At 44.2% G+C, this 18,451-nt stretch overlaps 1 long non-coding RNA gene across 1 annotated transcript; it reads left to right on the forward strand.

Moving 5' to 3' along the window:
• The first annotated feature begins 1,795 nt into the window (after positions 1-1,795).
• On the forward strand, positions 1,796-12,417 carry LOC129203176 (uncharacterized). The gene is made up of 3 exons (XR_008575935.1): positions 1,796-2,311; positions 10,194-10,298; positions 12,249-12,417. It is a non-coding gene; the product is annotated as an uncharacterized LOC129203176 (long non-coding RNA).
• Positions 12,418-18,451: the final 6,034 nt, after the last annotated feature.

Here is an 18,451-nt window from a genome sequence, read left to right on the forward strand (position 1 = left end):
AAACAGGCCCACGCAGCTCTTGCAAGAGTGGAAGTCTGGCACCTAAACCAAAGCAAGAAGCCTAAATATATATGTGAGCCTAAAATACTAGAGATGAGTGCTATAGCAAAAACCACGGGAAATTCAGCAAAACGCTGCACCACTCCAAAAGCTGCAGAAGAGACACATGGGATGCATATTTTGGTTCTGTTGAAAGTATGGCATTGTCTATTTTCTGTAGGTTTCATCAGTACAGAGCTAGCAATATTTACTTTTCTGCTCTCTCTAAGCCCCAATTTGGCAGTACATCATTAGTCAGTGGGTGCTGGATGTGTGCTTGCTTGACAATTTACTGAAAATTAAGCAACAGAGCAGCAGTGAAGCACGCTCTGACATGCTTTTTGGAATTGGGGCCCAAATGCAGATGCATTTTTCAGTGGACATCTGAAGGTGCTGTTCCACACCACAATTATCTAATGGCAAAGCTGCCAGAGGAGGACCCTGCCTTTTCTCACCCACAGCTATTTGTTACTCTCTCTCCTCCTTCCCATTTATCACTCCTAAATGTGCTGATACCCTTTAAACTAAATTAGTGAAATGGCTGGTATTAGCAAAACCAGAAAAACCCTGCCGATCTGTTTTAGACCGCGACACCAGAAACAGCTGCCTTAACGTAACTGGGGGAGGGGACAGCAGGCTGCAGTAGGGAAAGGAGGAGAGAGGGAATGCACTGCGAAGGACAAGGATCTCCTCAAACTGCTTTCTTCCTACAGAAACGCTATTGGTGACCAGCAGCCAGATGTCTATTGTAAGTGCACCAAAATACTCGCCTGCTTCTTCCTAGCTCCTCACCACTGGATCTGTGTTAGACTAGTCATGATTTGTCATCGGGAAGTCCCATAGGCTGTCTGGAAAAAGGCAAGGAATTCAGGGCACGCAAGAGATGCCGGTCCCCCTCTGCGTGGGGTCCTCTCCTCTGTTGCAGCGTATCTGTATACCTCAATTGCAACGCAGCTTTTACCTGGCCGCCGTTACTGTGCCTCCTGTAAGGCCCCCGGGACAGTTCATGTCCCTGGGAGGGGAAAGTCTGTCCCTTTCCCCTCCAGGCTTCTACAGAAAGCAGCAAAGCTGGGCCAGCTGCTCCAGGAGGCATGTAACACCTTCTCCCACTGGACCAATCCTTCCCCATCGGCTGCTGAATAGGCAGCAGCCAGCTGGCAGCTGCAGGGGACTGAGGAACCTTGTGAAGGCTGAAACATAAAAACAATAAAAAAGGTGAATCCCAACCAACTTGTTGAGAATTTATAAAACAGGGGTCAAGTTTTGCCAAGCATTTTTTTTCTTTCACGGTGAAACTGGTGGACTCAACTCAGAGTGGTTCCCACAGCAAACTTCCCTCCACTCTCTCCTAGGGAGAAGCAGCTGTACCCACCAAAGCTGGCACCACCATGCATAGGTAAGATATTCCCAGGTAGGCAGTGGTATGAATATACAGAGCAGAGCCAGAACAAAAGGGATGCTGTATTCAGTTTTTATCAGGTTGTCTCCCTCTGCGTCTGACTCCAACTTGCCATGGCTGCAGAAGCATTCAACAGTCATGGAATTGGGCAAAGTGAGTTCACCCTTCAGCAATGGGGACATCAGCCAGTCCTGCCCTCCCCACCTTAGCCTCTCTGTTGCAACAGCATTGGAACATTTCACCATTATTTTACTGCTCATTACTCTCAGTTTATTACCGTCACTGTTTAACCTTGGTTTACCCCTGGGGATAAAGCGAAGGCGTATTTCACCAGTTGAGCAAAGCTATGGACAGACTTCACAGCAACCTCAACAGGCACTTGGGTCCATAATTCCCAACGAGGGCCTGAGAGGCTGGTGCTGAGTAATACTGGTGCCTAGTCTATCTGACCTGCTTGTGGTCCTACAGATTGTGTGCACGTACCTGGTACCTTCTCACAGAGGTGTTGCAGGACCCCAGTGTCCCTTGGCCGGGTTTCTTCCAGACCCCAGGAGCCGAGGGGGATGCAGTGCCACCACTGTTGCACAGGAGGGGCCCCAAGGTCAGGTCACCCTTAGTAGCCTAACTACTGCATCAAGGCCACCAAGGGAGCATCACACCCTTGCCCAGTTGATGAGACAGCCTGGCACTGTACAGCGTGCCCAACGCTCAGTGAGGGGAGCTGTCATTCCCGGGAAGAGGGGGAGAAGCACGGACTGCATGAGGCAGGTATGAGGCACCACGTGTAGGACTAGATCCTGCTTCACAGCACTGGGCTGGTGCAATACCCACCTGTGAGCTCCTGAGGCAGTCGGTCCCCTGCTCCTGCCTTTGGTACGTACAGAACTGCTCTTCCTTTCAATCTCTTATTCCTAATGCCTTCTCTTTGAGCTTCGGCGATAAACTCAAATGACTTTTTTTTATGCTTGCTTTTTTATATATATAAGATGTAACCTAAAAATTGGGGTTTTGTGTCCTCTGAGCCAGCTCTGGACAGTCATGGCGTAATGAGCAATGCAATAAACGTCAGTTTGTCTTAGAAGACACTCAGTAGGGGTTTAGGTTCGCCATCCGCAAACAGTATTATCTTCAGTGCCGTAATCAGCCTGGAGGAGGAATGGGTTCCTGGGACCTTTGGCATTTTGAGTGAAGTAAAGTTATACAATTAAACTTCAGTTAGGAAATATCCATAACTTACCAACAGGGGAGAGCAGTTAAGAGCATTACCAGCTGTCAGCACCTGGGAAACTAAATTGAATGGCCAGAGCGCTGAGATATGAAAACTGAAGAGAAAAATCACATGTGCCTACTTTCTTTACGGCTGCAATGTCATAGGTCATATGTTGTGCTAACCTGTAAGAAATAATAGGAACTTGGAGATAAAATATAGCTCCAAATGTGAACCAGGGCATGGCACAGAAGAAGTTAAGCAAGGACAAACAGATTACTAGTGCTCTGAAGTATAAAATCACTGTCTCAGAGACTGCTCTCTCTACTCCTAGCAGCTTCATAAGTTAAACCAGCTGTTGCAAATAATACTCTTAGATTTTTAAAGACATCTATTTCCTTGACTGTAAATAGAAATATGATTTCATTAAACTAAAAGTACTCTTCTATGTACATTTTGGGTTTTTTTTAAAAAAAGATTGAATTAGCAATATGTGTAATAACAGCCTGTCAGAGCTGTGTGATTCTTGTACTGATATTCCTGAAAAATTTGCTATCACTCTTACAAATTTATCACTCCCTTCCTGAATATCATAAAGGATTTGGGAAACATACTGCAAAACAGAAAATAAAGAAATAACAACTAAAATGATTTGGTGGACTTTATGTGTGAGGAACTGTGGCCTCACACATAGAAGAAGAGATCTCTTAGCACAGGCATGTTGAAATGGGGATAACCAGGAGCAGCATGGATGGGTTCAACCTATATATATCTGAGGAGGAGGAGGACGAATGTGCTGAAGCACCTCTTGGCTACAAGGCTTAGGGGCCATAAACACCTCCCACCCCTCCATGTGATGGAGCTACTTGTCTTTCCTCTATAGCAGCAGATGTGGGACATCTGCTATCATGTGTGTAGCGGTGATGTCACTGCTTGACATCAACAGCCCAATTTGGAGGGTTGGTGCAGGACACAGCTATTTGGTGTCCTGCAACAAGAAGGGCTGGGCAGAGTACAGGAGCAGGTTTGGGGAAGGAGAGCGGTACAGAGGAAGAGGCTGGTGGGAGCTAGGGTCAAGCCTATTGTGGTGTGAATTAAGAGCCTGGCTAAAAGCAGAAAATGTTCACACTTCTCAGAAAGCTTTATGAGCAGTGATAATGAAATAGCAACCCCCGAAGCACTTACGTTCCCATTCACTTTTCTAATGCATCCATTTGAACAGTAGGTCCTGTCACAGGCTGTTCCCACAGAGCGATGGGCAGAGCATGCACGTGGCCCAAGAGGAGCACAGTGACACTCTCGCAGTGGTGTACACCAGCAGCAAGTACCAGCCTGTTTAATGAGGCCCTCCATCGCTCCCTGCCCTGCTGACTGCACCCTATGGGTGGCACTGGCATGGATGCCTCCGCCAAAACTCTTGCTTCATGGCACCGAGCTGCACCCATTTGTAACTCCACTTCTCCGGCTCTGCGGGCGCCTCCAGCCACACACCATGTTGAGGGGGACGCAATGGTGATGGGCTGTGATAGAGCCTTCAAGGGAATGCTGACTCACCCCCATCCAGAGGTTGCAAGAGGGACCCAGCAGTCTCCCTCAATGATTCACAGCAGATGGGGAAACGTAGGCGAGAGGCGCAATGCCTCCCCAGCCTGCCATAGCTTTGAAATGCCATGGCCTCGCATAACATTGCTAAAACAAATACAGCAATTAAAAACCTCTGCGTAACAAGTCCGGTTCTGCAAACACGCAACGCACGGCAGAGCGGTGGTGATGCCAAGCGTTGCCTGGTAATCCATTTTCTCAGAGCTACATAATGGCCACATCCATAAAGAAGCAGGGGAGGAAAGGGAGGGAAGCGCAGGAAATCCATTACTGCCATAAAGGGAAGGAAACGGAACAGGAGCCTGGACCCAAACCTGGGTCCTCCTGGATTCCTGGCCTCCTGCCAGGGTAAGATATTAGAAACCAATACGAGGGGTGGAGCGGCGGTAACTGCTGCCGTGACTCATTCCCTTGTGAAAAGCAGAGCCACCCAGACAACTGGCACAGCGCCTCGCTGCGTGCGCGGCCTCAGAGAGCTCACCCGGTCACGTAAGCAGCTGGCACGCTTCCTGCGATTAACGAAAAATGCAGATAATTTAGCCTTGGCTACCTGAGTGCTATCCCTATTATTGTCTGATAGAAATGGAAACAGAGTCATCCTGACGTGACTTTTGATCCCGAAAAAGCATGTAGTACTATATGAGATAGCCGGGAAATGAAAGTCCAGATGGAAAGAGATTAGGAATTGCTCTTTGAGTTGGTTAAAATCACAGCTGACCTTATTATTCGGTGTTCAAGCAGAAGGAGAGAGAACTCCGAGACAGGGCAACATTCAGGCTTTCTCCTTCCCCCTGCCTATTCTGCAGTCACCTATACCCGATTCTGGTCATGTGCTGCGTTCTCACAGCTCCCACACAATCCCACCCTTGTGCTCCTAACACGGGGACAAGGAAGCTGTTTATCACAGCATTCCGTTTGTCACACTCATTTCAGACGACGATAATTCCCAGTTGCAAGTAGCACGTTTTACATCAGCAAATATTGCGGCAGTTCTTCTACAGATGGGGAAACGAAGGCTTAGGGGGCTACAAAGACGTTCCTTTGGCCACCTAGCGAGTCACTGATCTCCCAAATTCTAGTGCAAAATTAAACATCTCTGCCTAGACTTGCTTTTAGATTTAGCTTACCAGTATAAGCCTCTGAAGTCCGTACATGAGAAGGGCACCTAACAACTACACTTAAAATTATTTTTTCTTGTGGGGAGAAGGTGGGGGGACAGGGTGGTTTATGCCTTGGTCCTGTAGTGGATTACTCAAAAGCCTGCATGCTTTCAGCACTGGGCTAACCAAATTTCATCAGAGCGCACACAGCGCTGTATCCAATCTGTCTATTTGTAAAACTTGACAAATTTTTGATGTCAGCGATAGAGAAGCCCATTTGCCACTGTTTTCCCCAAACTGGGAATTCGCAGCGTGATCAGTGCAGTTTGCCTTCACATGCCTCACATGTCTCGAGGAAATAGTTTTACCTGTAACTGCATCTCCAAACACCAATAGGGAAGGTCTTTGGTGTGGTAGGCTGTATCCTTCCTGCACATCTTTTCTGTCTTCTCCTTTCCTCCATCCACTACTGCTCGCCATGGGCAATGCTATAGAGACACATCCTGACATTGAGTGTTATAGGGGCTGATATCAGAGACAGAGTTCCTTCAAGGCTGGCTTGCTGCATGTTTTGTTTGCTTCTTGAACCTTCTTACAGCCACAGCTGGGAATTTTAATAGCTTTCCCAGCTGCCTGCCTGTGATGGGGGAAGAACCAATGTGACTGAAGGCCTGGTATGACTGTGCTCTCACTCCCAGGTAAAATTAAGAAAACTCCCCGAAAGTAAATGGGGATTCTGGATTTGAAACTACACAGCTGCTGAGATGAGCTGTTGTTTAATTTTAGTGGCACCCAGTAGTTCAGTGTGTCCTCTGTCTAACCCATCCCAGAACGGGGCAGTTTAGGAGGGCTGCTGTGGAAAGTCCTTTCTGACCTTGCTGCAGGCCCATGGGAATACAAGCCATCCTCACCACCCCACGGCAGCGCTTGCTATTCCCCCAAGCCCCACAACTGCCCACCAGCCCCGACTGGGGTGTGTAGCCTGCACTTCACAGCTCCTGCACTCACACTGAATGTGGACATGCTCTAATTGTCCTGTGTCTGATACTACAGTCTGCTGCAATATTATTATTATTATTACATTATTACTAATATTATTAGTAGTATTTAACTATGGCTTTATTTTCTCGGCTCTTCATAGCAAACAAATGAGATTGTGATCTATGGCTGTTGCCATTTCAATGTCTCTGCAGCTCTACTGCAGAATGCCATCATCCACATCTCTGATCCCTGTGAGTCCTGTTAGCGCATCTTGTTGGCAGCAGCAGTATTCTTCCACTGCAGGTTTGATCCAAAACAGCATATTCCACCATCTGCAGCTACCTGCTGGTGTCCAAGATGTAGCGAGGTGGTTGCTTTCTTTATCCAATAGCATTCGCCAATATTTATCCTTGGCACCAAGCACTGAGGCTATTTCTGCTTCTGCCAAGGTAACAGGTAACACGTCTTTCGTTGCAGGCACTTGGTAATGAGTAGTTTGTCATACTTTGATGAGGTCGCTCAGGCTTAAGTGCTTGCCCACGTGGAGGTTGGCTCCCAGGCCACGCACTCGACCAGGGATGTGGCAACTGCAGCACTGATGCCTTCTCTCTCCATTCACTGTATTGGCTGCTGCTGCTTCTTCTTCTTCGCCCTTGGTGCAGTGGTTACACAGGTGCCATCCTGGCTGAATCACTGTCTCTGTTTCATGGTGAAATATGCCTGGAAGATATCCCAGTCCTTTGAAAATATCTTGATAACCTTTCAGCAGCCCTAGCTACAGAAGCAACACAGAGCAATGCCTGCTCTGACTCTTCATGGACTTTTCTGCTTTGCCTTGTGGTTCTTACCACAGCTATTGCACCTGGCCTCATGTGCAGGTTATTTTCTTTTAATTATTTTTTTCTACCTGGTATCTTCCTCTGGAGATTATTTCTTCCCTTCTAGTTGTCATTGTGCATAAACATCAGTGCTTATCCTTTTTCTCCCTCCTTCCACCCCAAAAACACAAGCTGGAGCAGCACTCATTTGCTCTGTGGCTGTGAATTGGTGTGCACTTGCTTTCTACATAGTCAGATCTCTCCCAACACCAGGATGGGCTCTTCAAGCAGCCTCACAGAACTTATTGCTTCTTTTGAGCATACCACAAATTCCTTTTTTTAATATAAAATCTGTTAACAAAGGAGTCAGCTTTTTTCTTTGGGGGCAATATTCTGATCTGTGCTTGCCTTAGGTTCAATTACACTCTTTGAGGAGATTCTTTACTTGTGTTTTATTTAGGAGAGAGGAAATATTGGAAAGTGTTGTGATTCTTTCTAGATCTTGTATGAGTCCTCCTGATGTGCCTGAAAGCTGCTGCAGCATGTCCATGACTGCTACTAGCGTGGTTGTTCTTGGTTTGTTCTGTTTCTCTTCCTTTTTGTCTCATTTTCTCACTATGATCCAAAAAGCCTCCAGCTGATAAATTCATCTCCTTTCATATCCATCTTCCCAAAGATGGGAATCTTGAATACCATTCTTGTTCTTTTTTCCTCCTTCCTACCCCTTTTCCTTGTAAATAAGCATGATCACAGCCTTCACTTCTGATTACACGGGTAGAGGAGGCAGATCACCTCTGAAATCATGCTCTCTATGGAAAGGAGATGAAAAAGCCTAACGAGCAAAAATTACCTGGAAAAAAGAAAATGGAAGAACCGTGGACTGTCGCCAGCAGCTCTGCTGAGGACCCAGCCTGCTTGCCAGCAACTGAAAAGCTGCTAGCAATTGTAGGTGACTAAACCTGGGACATTGTTTCAATGTCTGCCAAAATCAACAGAAGATGGCACATAGTGACTGCTGGACTTGTCTTCCAGTTCTGCTGACAAACTCCTGGCCAGTTCCCAATCCCATGCCTCAGTTTCCCTGTCTCTGGAATGGGAAGAGCTGCTAATTTTTGTTACAAAAAAAGGAACACGCTTTATGTATGCCAGGAAATTAGCAAACACAGCAGTGGGAAAGGATCAACAGAACAGATTGTAATGATGAAAAAGCTAAACTAAATGTCTGTTCCTTCAAATGCCTCATGCACACCCTAGGCTGGAGGTCAGGAGAAACCAAGTAAAAAAATCTCCTTCCCATAAAAAGTACAAAGCATTCAAACCCTTTGCATCTTATCAATAAAAAAGTGCAATTACATGGTAGGGAAACAGGTCCAGCTCCTGTACTGTAAGCCTTGCCTCCTCCCTTTCCTTACAAGAGAGTGTAAAGCTCTTGTACAGGGACAGTTTACAGGGACAACCATGACACGGAACCCAAGAGCCTGGCCTGGACTCCATCTGGGGGGTGGGCAACTTCTCGGTCACCACATCCTTTATTGGAACTAGTCCCAACTACACGTAGATCTCTATTTAACAAGCTACTTAGGCACTTCCCAGCTGTGTTTAAGCATACTTTGATGAATTAAGGCATAGGACATTAAAAACTATAACTATATAGAAAAGAACAGAAACCCAAATATGTTTAGCAGTCTAAACAGATTTTACTGTGCAACATAAACTTTTCGCTCTGGGGAGAGGTGCTTGTTTCTATCTCCAGCTGTTTAAAAGTAACCTTGTGTACTACATTTGAAATTGTTGCTTTCAGCCCAGTGCCTGTACATGAGGAGCACTGGACCCACAGGGCACTCTGCTGCGTTCACAGATCGCACAAGACCACATCCAACCTTGGCCTTAGCACACTCATGACCACACGTGGCTCTATGTGTGGCTATGCTGGCTTCGTTACACACAGGTACGGATCTTTGGCCAGATCAAATTACCTGGAAAAAAGAAAATGTTCTCCAAGAAGAACAAATCATGGACCAAAACCATTCTCCAAGGTACTGTATAAACACTGGAAAGAAAGAGTACCTTGAGCCTAAAGAGTAAATAGGAAATGTATGCAAAAAATGCTAACAAGGATTCAATAATGTTAATGGTCCTTAGACCTTTCCACATGATGTTTTATAAATTAAGGCTTTTAGCCAGCCTTAAATCAAAAGAGGTATCAAGTGAAGATGAACCAAAGAATGGGCAAGGGGTGGTAAGAGGAATGTGTATTTTACCTTCCAGAGAGGAGATTCTTCTTCTTACCACAGAACAAGATGAAACTGGTTTAATCACAGGGTATAAACAGTAGGCTAAAAAGCAGATCTAGTGTGCCTAGAAAGAGGGTAATAATTTAAGTGCACCCAATTGCTGTATTTGTAATAAAGTAGCTTTATTTCAGATGATAAAAGACAGGCGGTGCCCCAAGGCACGGTTCCTCTGGAACTGAATCCATGCCCATGCTCAGGTTCAAACTTACAGGTGCAGTGAGCCCCTTGCTTCTATGTAGTGAATGAAGTTTGGGCAAGAACTAGCCCTCACAGGCTGACCGCTATTGCATTTTCTTACCATTTTGAAACATTCAGTATCAGGTTTACTTACTTTCTAGTCTGTAAAACCATAGTATTTACTTCTTTTATTCACTAGCTGTTATATTCGGTAATTAACCTTTTCAGTAAACTTCTTTTAAAACCAGTTCCTTAGAATACTTTGGATTTATTTTCTGCAACTGGTTCCTTGAGTTCTGGTAGATCCCAGCTCATGTCTGGGGTCAACACAGGCAACCAAGGCTGCTTCCAGAAGAATTAATTTGCAGCATTTTGTGAGCAGGACAGAGCAGAAAAAGAGCAAAGATGAAGTGCAGATATTTACAATGACATATATGTTCACAGGAAACAAATTTTTGGGAATACCTATCATAATATTTCTTCTTATTAGTGTTTTAAAAGATTAAAATCTTCTTAATATATTCCTTCTCTCCCACTCTCAAGACCAGTTACTATCACAGATACTTTCTTTCGAAGGTTTACATCTGGCTGCACATTTCCAGGGCAAAGCCTTTGGCCCTGGTTGCCCAGGCATCCGCACATGCGCATCGGTCACGAGCAACTCGGTGGTACTACTCACGGGTAGGAAGTTATATTTAGCTATTTATTTATGAAGGTTTTTTCCAGGTTTAATTTCTTTTACTTAGAACTGCTGGACTTAAAACTCTGATGTTTGAATGATGGGAAACTATTTCCAAAAAAGAAAGAAATGCTATGGATGGACATTCTGCCTCCACCTTCTTGTGAGAGTACTATCTATGCTTCCTCAAACGCAAGTATCTTTTACATAATTGAGGTTAACTTAATAGAAAAGATCATGTTCTCTTGTGAAGTGGTATAGACCATGTATAAAGAAAACATATGTACAAAAAGAGAGGAAGTAGTATGTTGCTACCATTCTTGTCTGTGGAAATTATTGCCTTTACCCCTCGTCCAGTTTTGGATTTAGTTTCTAATCCCTTTAACAGGCTTTCCCAAATCCTGAGTGGTTTAAACTATTATTTAATATCTTCTTTGCCAGGAAGATTTTCTGTCTGTGTCTGTGTCTTTCTATGTACATTATATTACATATGCACATACACATAATATTATTATTCCCTTAGTAGCAATTAAGTAGTATAATCCACCTCAAAGATATTTACAACAATTTAAACTACCCTGAACCAAGGAGTTTAGAGGATTAGAGATGAGATTTAAGCAGTTACTGCGGGGATAAATTTTACAGTTCCTGTGCACTGCAGCACCATTTGACTTTAAGGCCAGAGAACAGAGGGTTTGGAAGTGACTGAAGCACCAAAGGAAATTAATCAAAAGTTGAGTCAGGTTTAAAGCCCAGAATAGTTTGTTTGTTGAAATCTTTTAACTTCCATGTTTAGAGGACAGTTAACAGCTGGCTCCTTGGCAAGTTTTTCCAACTTCCTTGCAATCCCCCTCCCTCGGTGCTTTGAAGACAGTCAATGAGCGTGCGTGCACTCCCGTAGCATCTCCAGCACCCCATGTGCCAGTGGTGTGAGCAGGCTGAATCGGTCTGACTTAAACTGAAAGCCCTGCTATCTTCGGTGACACAGGGCATGCTCTGGGACAGAGGGCATAAACTGGCACTGAAGGTTCAAGCCACCCTGGATTTGTCAAAGGAAAAAAGTATCCAAAGATAAAAATCTGGCTATGCTGAAGAAGCAGAGCACTGTTTGATTTTTCTGATGACTGCATAGCGAACCAACACACCAGCATTGCTTCATGTTGAAGGGCACACCCCGTCATGTATTTATATCAACACATTTATGCTTTTCACTCGCAGACTCCTCAGCTGAAATAGTGTTTGGCTGAAAGTGTCTTTGAAATAAAACTCACCCAACATATTTATCTCTTGCCCAATCCCTGGGCCACTTTCCTCTAGTCTGCCTTGTCAATGAAGCAAGAGTAAACTCTCTCTGAAACTGCCCCTCTTCTGCATAAAACACATGGGATGTTTCCCATCTTTCTCTCTCTCTGCCAGTGAGAAGCTAACACTAAAAAGTAAAAAATAGAGAAAAATTATTGTTACCACATGATGAGCTAAATGTACCTCTCACATAATTCCTCAATAAATTCCTTCTATTCTTCTCAGAGCATTGTTGGGGTTTTTTTCCAAATGTATTTATTCACGAGTAATATCTTACATACAAAAATGCACCGATCTTCCTGTCACACCCCGGGTGTCAGCTCATACTACCCATTCCAGAAGAGAGCAGCAGAGATGGAGTAGGAAATGGAGCTATGTGGAGGGAGTGGACTTTCCAAGCCGTCGGTCTCCCAGGTGTGACTTTGCCCAGCAGCTCAAGGGCAGCCATGCTGGCAGCCCTCTGGCACAGCTCCCGGCAGCGGTGCTCCTGCTCCCTTCCCCACGCAGCTTGGGAGCAGGGAAAATGTACCCTCCGCACGGTCAGTTTTGCTCTGCTAATGTAAGAGCATGAGGCAACTCCTTTCTGAACATACGTTTGCTTCCCTTCATAAGAAATCTTTTCTAAAATATCTGTGTCTGCTGCTTGCTAGAAAGAAGAGAGAAACAGCAAAATGCGTGTGGAAGACATGAGGACGGAGAGGCCAAGCACAAGGAAACGCTGTAGCCTGGGTGTCACTTCCACACCTGGTCATGGATGGCACAAGCTCTCTATGGTCTCCAAATGCTGAGAGGAAATTCTCATTACTATTTCTCCTTTGACTGTGGCTACTTTGCTTAATAAAGAGACTCATTAAGGGGAATGACCTATTTGCAAAGTCTGTAAAAGTCCTAATTTTTGTGTGGGGGGTGTTTTTTTCTCTTAAAAAAAAAAAAAAAGAATTCAAAATACCTTTAAGTGCCTGCAGCAGTGCCATGGGACAGTGAATTGTCATGTTCACATGCTAGAAGGATAAACAATCTTTTGGATATGGCAATGGATTTCATGTTTAAAAGTGCTCAGAAGGTTATTGCATTTAATGGGGAGTGGGGATGGAAATTATAAAAAATTATGATAAATAGCTAGCTGTAGCCCATCTATAAATTTCACCTGCTGACATGGTTTAGTGGGCAGACGCTAATACCACCCTCGGGAGGAAGAAGGAAACCAGTGCTGGGACAGGAAAGGGTTAGGCAAGATTTGAGTGAGTGTACAGGAAGCAATAAAGGTTGTGGAGATTTAGCTCGAGTCTGGTGAGCGTTTGATTGAATTGTTGGTTAGGGAACAAACTTGACAACATTATCTGTTTTTGTTGTAGAAACAACTGTTCACTTGTCTAAATCCTGCCCTCAGCACTGATATATATCAGCCTTCAATTTACTCTCACTTCCATTCAAATCACAGTATGAATCAAGCACATCCCCCCTGCTCCTATGCAGATGGCGTGCAGAGAAGACTATGTGCAGTTTGTTTTAAGGATTTTTTTTTTTTTTAATTGAATTAGGCCTGATTTGTTCTTCCATTTCCTGCCTAGGGTGAGTTTAGCACAGGTGGTGTCTTCCAGGGCAGGGCGAGCGATTTGGGTGAAACCTCAAAGCTGCCTGAACACGCTGCGCTCACCGCTGCCAAGCTGAGCCCGCGTTTTTCCAAGTCCAAGTTTGGCAGGCAGTGACACCAGCGGGGCCAGCCCCGGGAAGGGCTGCGGGAGCTCAGCCCCGGCCCTCGGCAGGGGAGCCCGGCCAGCCGCCTCTCAGCAGCCCGAGCCAGCGCCAGGTGCCAGAGCGGATCAGATCAGAGGTCCAGCTAGCCTGAAATCCTGCCTCTCCCGCGCGCCAGCAGCGCATGCAGAAGAACCGCCTCCCCCCCCCCGCAAAGGATAAATGCCCATCCAAGAACGTGCCCAGCAGTCAAGTTTCGCTGCGAGTGGGAAGCATTCATTGTCGCAAGCCCTGAAGCAGAGATTTGAGTTATTAAAATGAAATTACATTAAAATATGAGTTAATAGGTTAACTTTTACCCTGGATAGTTTAACTGTAGATGTAGGTGGTATCGATTGCAATATCTAACATTTGTTAATCCTGCTAAGCTCTTTAGCTCAGTATGTTCTCAAGGCCACGTCAGAGACACTGTGTTAAAAAAGCATTTGCTGGTTTAGATTTAAACCTGTTGCTTTTATTTCCGAGTGTCTGTCTGACATTTATTACAAGAGAGGGTATACAGGAGCGACCACCTGACCCCTCGGTACCATCTATTATTTTATATACTGCAGTGACATCTCTTACTTGCCACCTTCCACTACTCAATCGTCCATATCTTCATCTCAAAGTGTTTCCATACCTCTTCATCACAGGTTTTGTTACTCGTCTCTGGACTTAAAAATATGTCAGCCATATAATCTTTTATGAGGTGAAACTACCCTTATCTAAAAACAGCATTCTAGCTGAGGACGTGCCATTGATCTTTCCATAAAAAGGCATTGTAATTCTCACAGCACTATCCTTTATGCCTCCCTTAATAGGAAGATAACCTGATTCTGGGAACCTATTCCCAGCACACGTCTAGCTGGAAAGAGGTTCAGGTTCTCTGAGTTTTGACCAGAACTTTTTATGACGCAGCAGCGCCCTGAGCTACATCTATCAGCGGGGTCACCTTTGCCATACACGCACGTAAGGCTCTGCCCCGCTATCTGCATCCTGCTCGATGCAAATTTTGGCTGCCATGCACGGCCTTTGCTTGCCTGCCCAAAATAAAACGCCGAGCACCATTGCTGGCCGGCCATTGTCCCCCATGCCGTGGAGGTGGCCGCAGTGCAGGGCCAAGCAATAGCAGCAGCTCCAGGGGGCCTGGGGCAAAGGTGGAGGTTATGACCTCTTGTGTATCATTAGGCAATTAGCCAGGGCCCTTTCCAACCTCTCAAAACGCAGGGCCCTGGGCAAACTGTCCTCCCATAGCCAACCATGGCTGACCCTCCTCTATCCGTAGCCACACTGAAAGTGTTTTGACACCCTCTCAGATATTCCACTGTTCTGCATATGAACAACATTATTATATATTTTTGGTTTTGCGTCTCGCAAACTTTCAAGATTTTAAGGCACTGGAAGAAGACCGTATTCCAAGAATTTCATAGACCAGGAGAGGAACTGGTGCTCTCAGGACCACCAAAGAAACAGGCTGGGTATTCATAGGTTTTGCCCAAAGTACTATCCCATCTCAGGATCCTGGTATCAATATCAAAAATTGAATGTTTTTACTCAAAGGGGCTTAGAAAAGGGGAGTCAAAACCATGTGTGAAATAAGATACAAAAGGGAAAGATTTAAGGATTTAGACATAATTGAACCTGGCCACCTCAGCTAAGCAGACCCCCTTGACGTCATTCCTGACTCCCTTGAAAATGTACTCGGATTCGGCCATAATAAGACAGGCAAATCTCAAATGCATTTTTCTAATTTTTTCCACTTATATTTGCAAATCCACTCTTAGAAGATATGTATCCAGGTATGCCTGGTACATTTCTGATTGTACATTGACAGGTTAGATGGTCTCAATATGCTGTTTCTGAGACAGTGGTGCTTTCTTCTAGTATAATTGACACCAATGTCCTTTGCAAGAGACAGTGAAAACAAAGGAAGGGGAGGATAAAAGGAAAGATGAAGGAAGGAAAGAGGAGTCAGTCTGACAGAAGAGGAGAAATAAGAACACCAGATGTATGCTACATGTATAGCATTTAATAGCTAACTCTGTGAGCAATGGTACAATTTTGTGTATAAGTACAGGCCTTTCCCTCTCAGGGCTATGGTAAGAAAGAGAAAAGATGGTCTTGTTGTTAAGGTAGTGACACAGAATTCAGGAGATCTGGCTCCCATTCCTGGCTCTGACACAAACCTTGTGTAAATCACTTAATCTCTCTGTGCCTCTGTTTCCCATCTGTGAAACAGAGATAACACATCCTTTTTCTCACCCCAGTCTGTCTTGTCTATTCAGATTATCTGCTTTCCTGGACAGGGAAAGCTTCTTACTGCATGGGCTTGGGTTTTCAGTTTGTTTGTCCTCAGTGCTTTTTGCTGGATCTTTTAAGACCAGAGAGAACCACAGTGATCATCTGGTCATGACCCCTTATACAAGGCAAGTCCTGTGAGCTCCCAGAATTAATGCTGGTTTCAGCAGCTGAGATGATAGACAAAAGAATAGATTTTAGGAGAAATATATATTGAATATAAGAAAGAAAAAATCCCCAAATTCAGTGTAGCTTTTGGTAAACAACTGATCAGTAACCTTCACTGATAAAAGCTGGTGCTTTATTCCTTGCTTGATTTTGTCTAAACTCTTGTCCCACTACTAGAATGATGCTTCCACCACTGGCAGTTATCCTTGCTGAACTCAAGAGCCATCTCTGATGGCTGTGTATGCGTTTATGGTGGGACTTCTTTTTCCTAACTTTAACTATGCATGTAATCTAACCTACCTGTTCAGTGATGGAAGAACCTGAATAGAATTCATCCCAAAGATCTTGGATACCTGTCTTGGATGGGACAGAATGGCCTCTGAAGGGGTCTATGTTGACTATGCATGGACCCTGGACAACCTTATTATCCTTATTTGCACCTGTAGGATAATTCTGGAGCAGTGACATGATATTCTCCACTTTTCTTCTTGACATAGAAGAAATTCTTTACAGCATTTATATTCAAGATTCATTGCACTTCAAGATGACAGCTATTGTGATTGAAACTCAACTTCGGCCAGGATTGTTGCTCCTGTTAATGTGTATTCAGTCCCTCCTTTCTCCATCATCACCATACACCGATAATTGGTGAGACCAAGTGAGATAAGTGGGTTTGAAATATTTTCAAGGGAGAAAAGAATTCAATCTTGAGTTTTTCTAATCTGGGCAAACAAGCGCTCTAATCACTGAGAAATTGAATAAAAGACCTTTTCCTGTGGTCATGTGTTAAAGGAAAGCTGCATCTGCTTTTGCATTTTGTGCACAGGCTGATCCTTCAAGTGTGCCACGAGCACACTCCCTGGACCAAGCTCTATACGGGAAACAGGCAGACAAATGTATAGTTATGACATTGATACTGAACCGCTCAACCCTGTCAGGATGGAGGTGTCTTCTGGGAGTGCACAAAGCAGAACCTCAGTTGCCTTGGAAACTTCTCCAGCTGAAAACCGAGGAGATTAAGGCAGTTCTGGGCAGCCACTGAGCTCAGCTTTCAGGATTGCCATTTTAGATTCAGATGCCTAAACTCCTCCTAACTTCTGTCTTTAACCAGTGTTTGCGGAGCTGGCCTCTATTTGAATAATCAAAATGTCAAGCCACACAAACGTCTTACAGAAGGCTAAATCCATCGCATCAAAACTGTAAATTAAATCACCCCATTTGAAATCTGATTTAAAATGATATCAAGTTAGTTTGACAAGAACCATCCTGATTGTCATTAATTCTATCGCCTTCTTTTAATTCCTTATTACTCAAGCACCATATCAGCCATTCCATTATTTTGCCTGGGATCGAAGGCAGGCTGACAGGCCTATAATTACTCGGGTCACTGCATTTACCTTTTTTAAATATTGGCACAACATTAGCTTTCTTGTAGTCCTCTGGAACATCCCCAATGCTCCATGGCTTGTTAAAAATCAAAATTAATGGTCTGTAGTGCTCCTTGACTATCGATCTTAAAATCTTGGATGCAAATTATCCAGACCCACTAATTTTAATGTATCTAACTTTAGTATCTGTGGTTTAACACATTCCCTTAGTTACTGTTAGAATGGAAAGCATTTCATCATCATTCTGTCCTGAATCATCTGGCTTTTCCCCAAATACCAAACAGAAGTATTGATTGAACACATCTGCCTTTTCCACATTATTATTGAGAATTCTACAAGCTAATAAATGGATTAATACCATATCTAGGATAGGCTTTATACCTGAAATCCTGTAAAATTTCCTTTTATTCTGTTTATGCCTTTCTACTTGTATCCTTTTGCTTCTCTACTAAATTTTCTACTATTTTTGCCTTGAACTTCTGGTCCTTGCTCTATGCTCCCTTTCTCATTTTCCTGTCTACACATTTATTCCCCTGGTTTAGAGACTCATAGCAGTTCTCTGCTTTATGAAATTGACCCTTTGGAAGCCAACATATACATGTTTGTGTCCATTAAACTGAAAATAGGATTAGGGACCTGTCCATGCCTTTCTTCATCTAAAGCCCTTTGAAACTTGACCTCATACACAAGTCCATTGTATCCAAATCTGCATTTCCCTGTATTCTTGGAATTAACAATCATTTTGCTAAGTGAATCAATCAGTATATAGCCTGTGATCCAAAACTTCAGCCGATGAATGTTATTGGAGAATTTTCTGACTTTACAGGAAGAACTGAAGTGAAACTGGGTTCTTCCTAAAACTTCAGACACATACTGCCCATGCATTTAACAATCTTTTGGAACCAGCAGCAGCAGATCCTCTTTCTGTTTCCACTGAGGAGACCGACACCCTCCTCTTGCAAAACCTCAAAACTCTTCTACTAAGTGAGCAATGAACCTCCAGCAACTTCCTATAATGCAGGACATGTGCCATGCAGATGAGCAGCTTTGATCTCATGCAACAGTGAGCAGCGATGCTTACGTAGACGCGTCCTTTTTTAAGCACTTCACGGGAAAAGAAATGACATTTGTCTTCTCGATCCAGTATTTGAGACAAAATGAGCATTATAATTAGTTGTGAGCTGGAAGAAAAAGGGGACTTTCTAGGGGAAGTTAACAAATTCTGTGTTGGACTTTGTGTGGATCCCTTAATGTGATGACATGTA

The sequence above is a fragment of the Grus americana genome, chromosome 2 (assembly GCF_028858705.1).
Source record: "Grus americana isolate bGruAme1 chromosome 2, bGruAme1.mat, whole genome shotgun sequence".
Lineage (NCBI taxonomy): Eukaryota > Metazoa > Chordata > Aves > Gruiformes > Gruidae > Grus > Grus americana.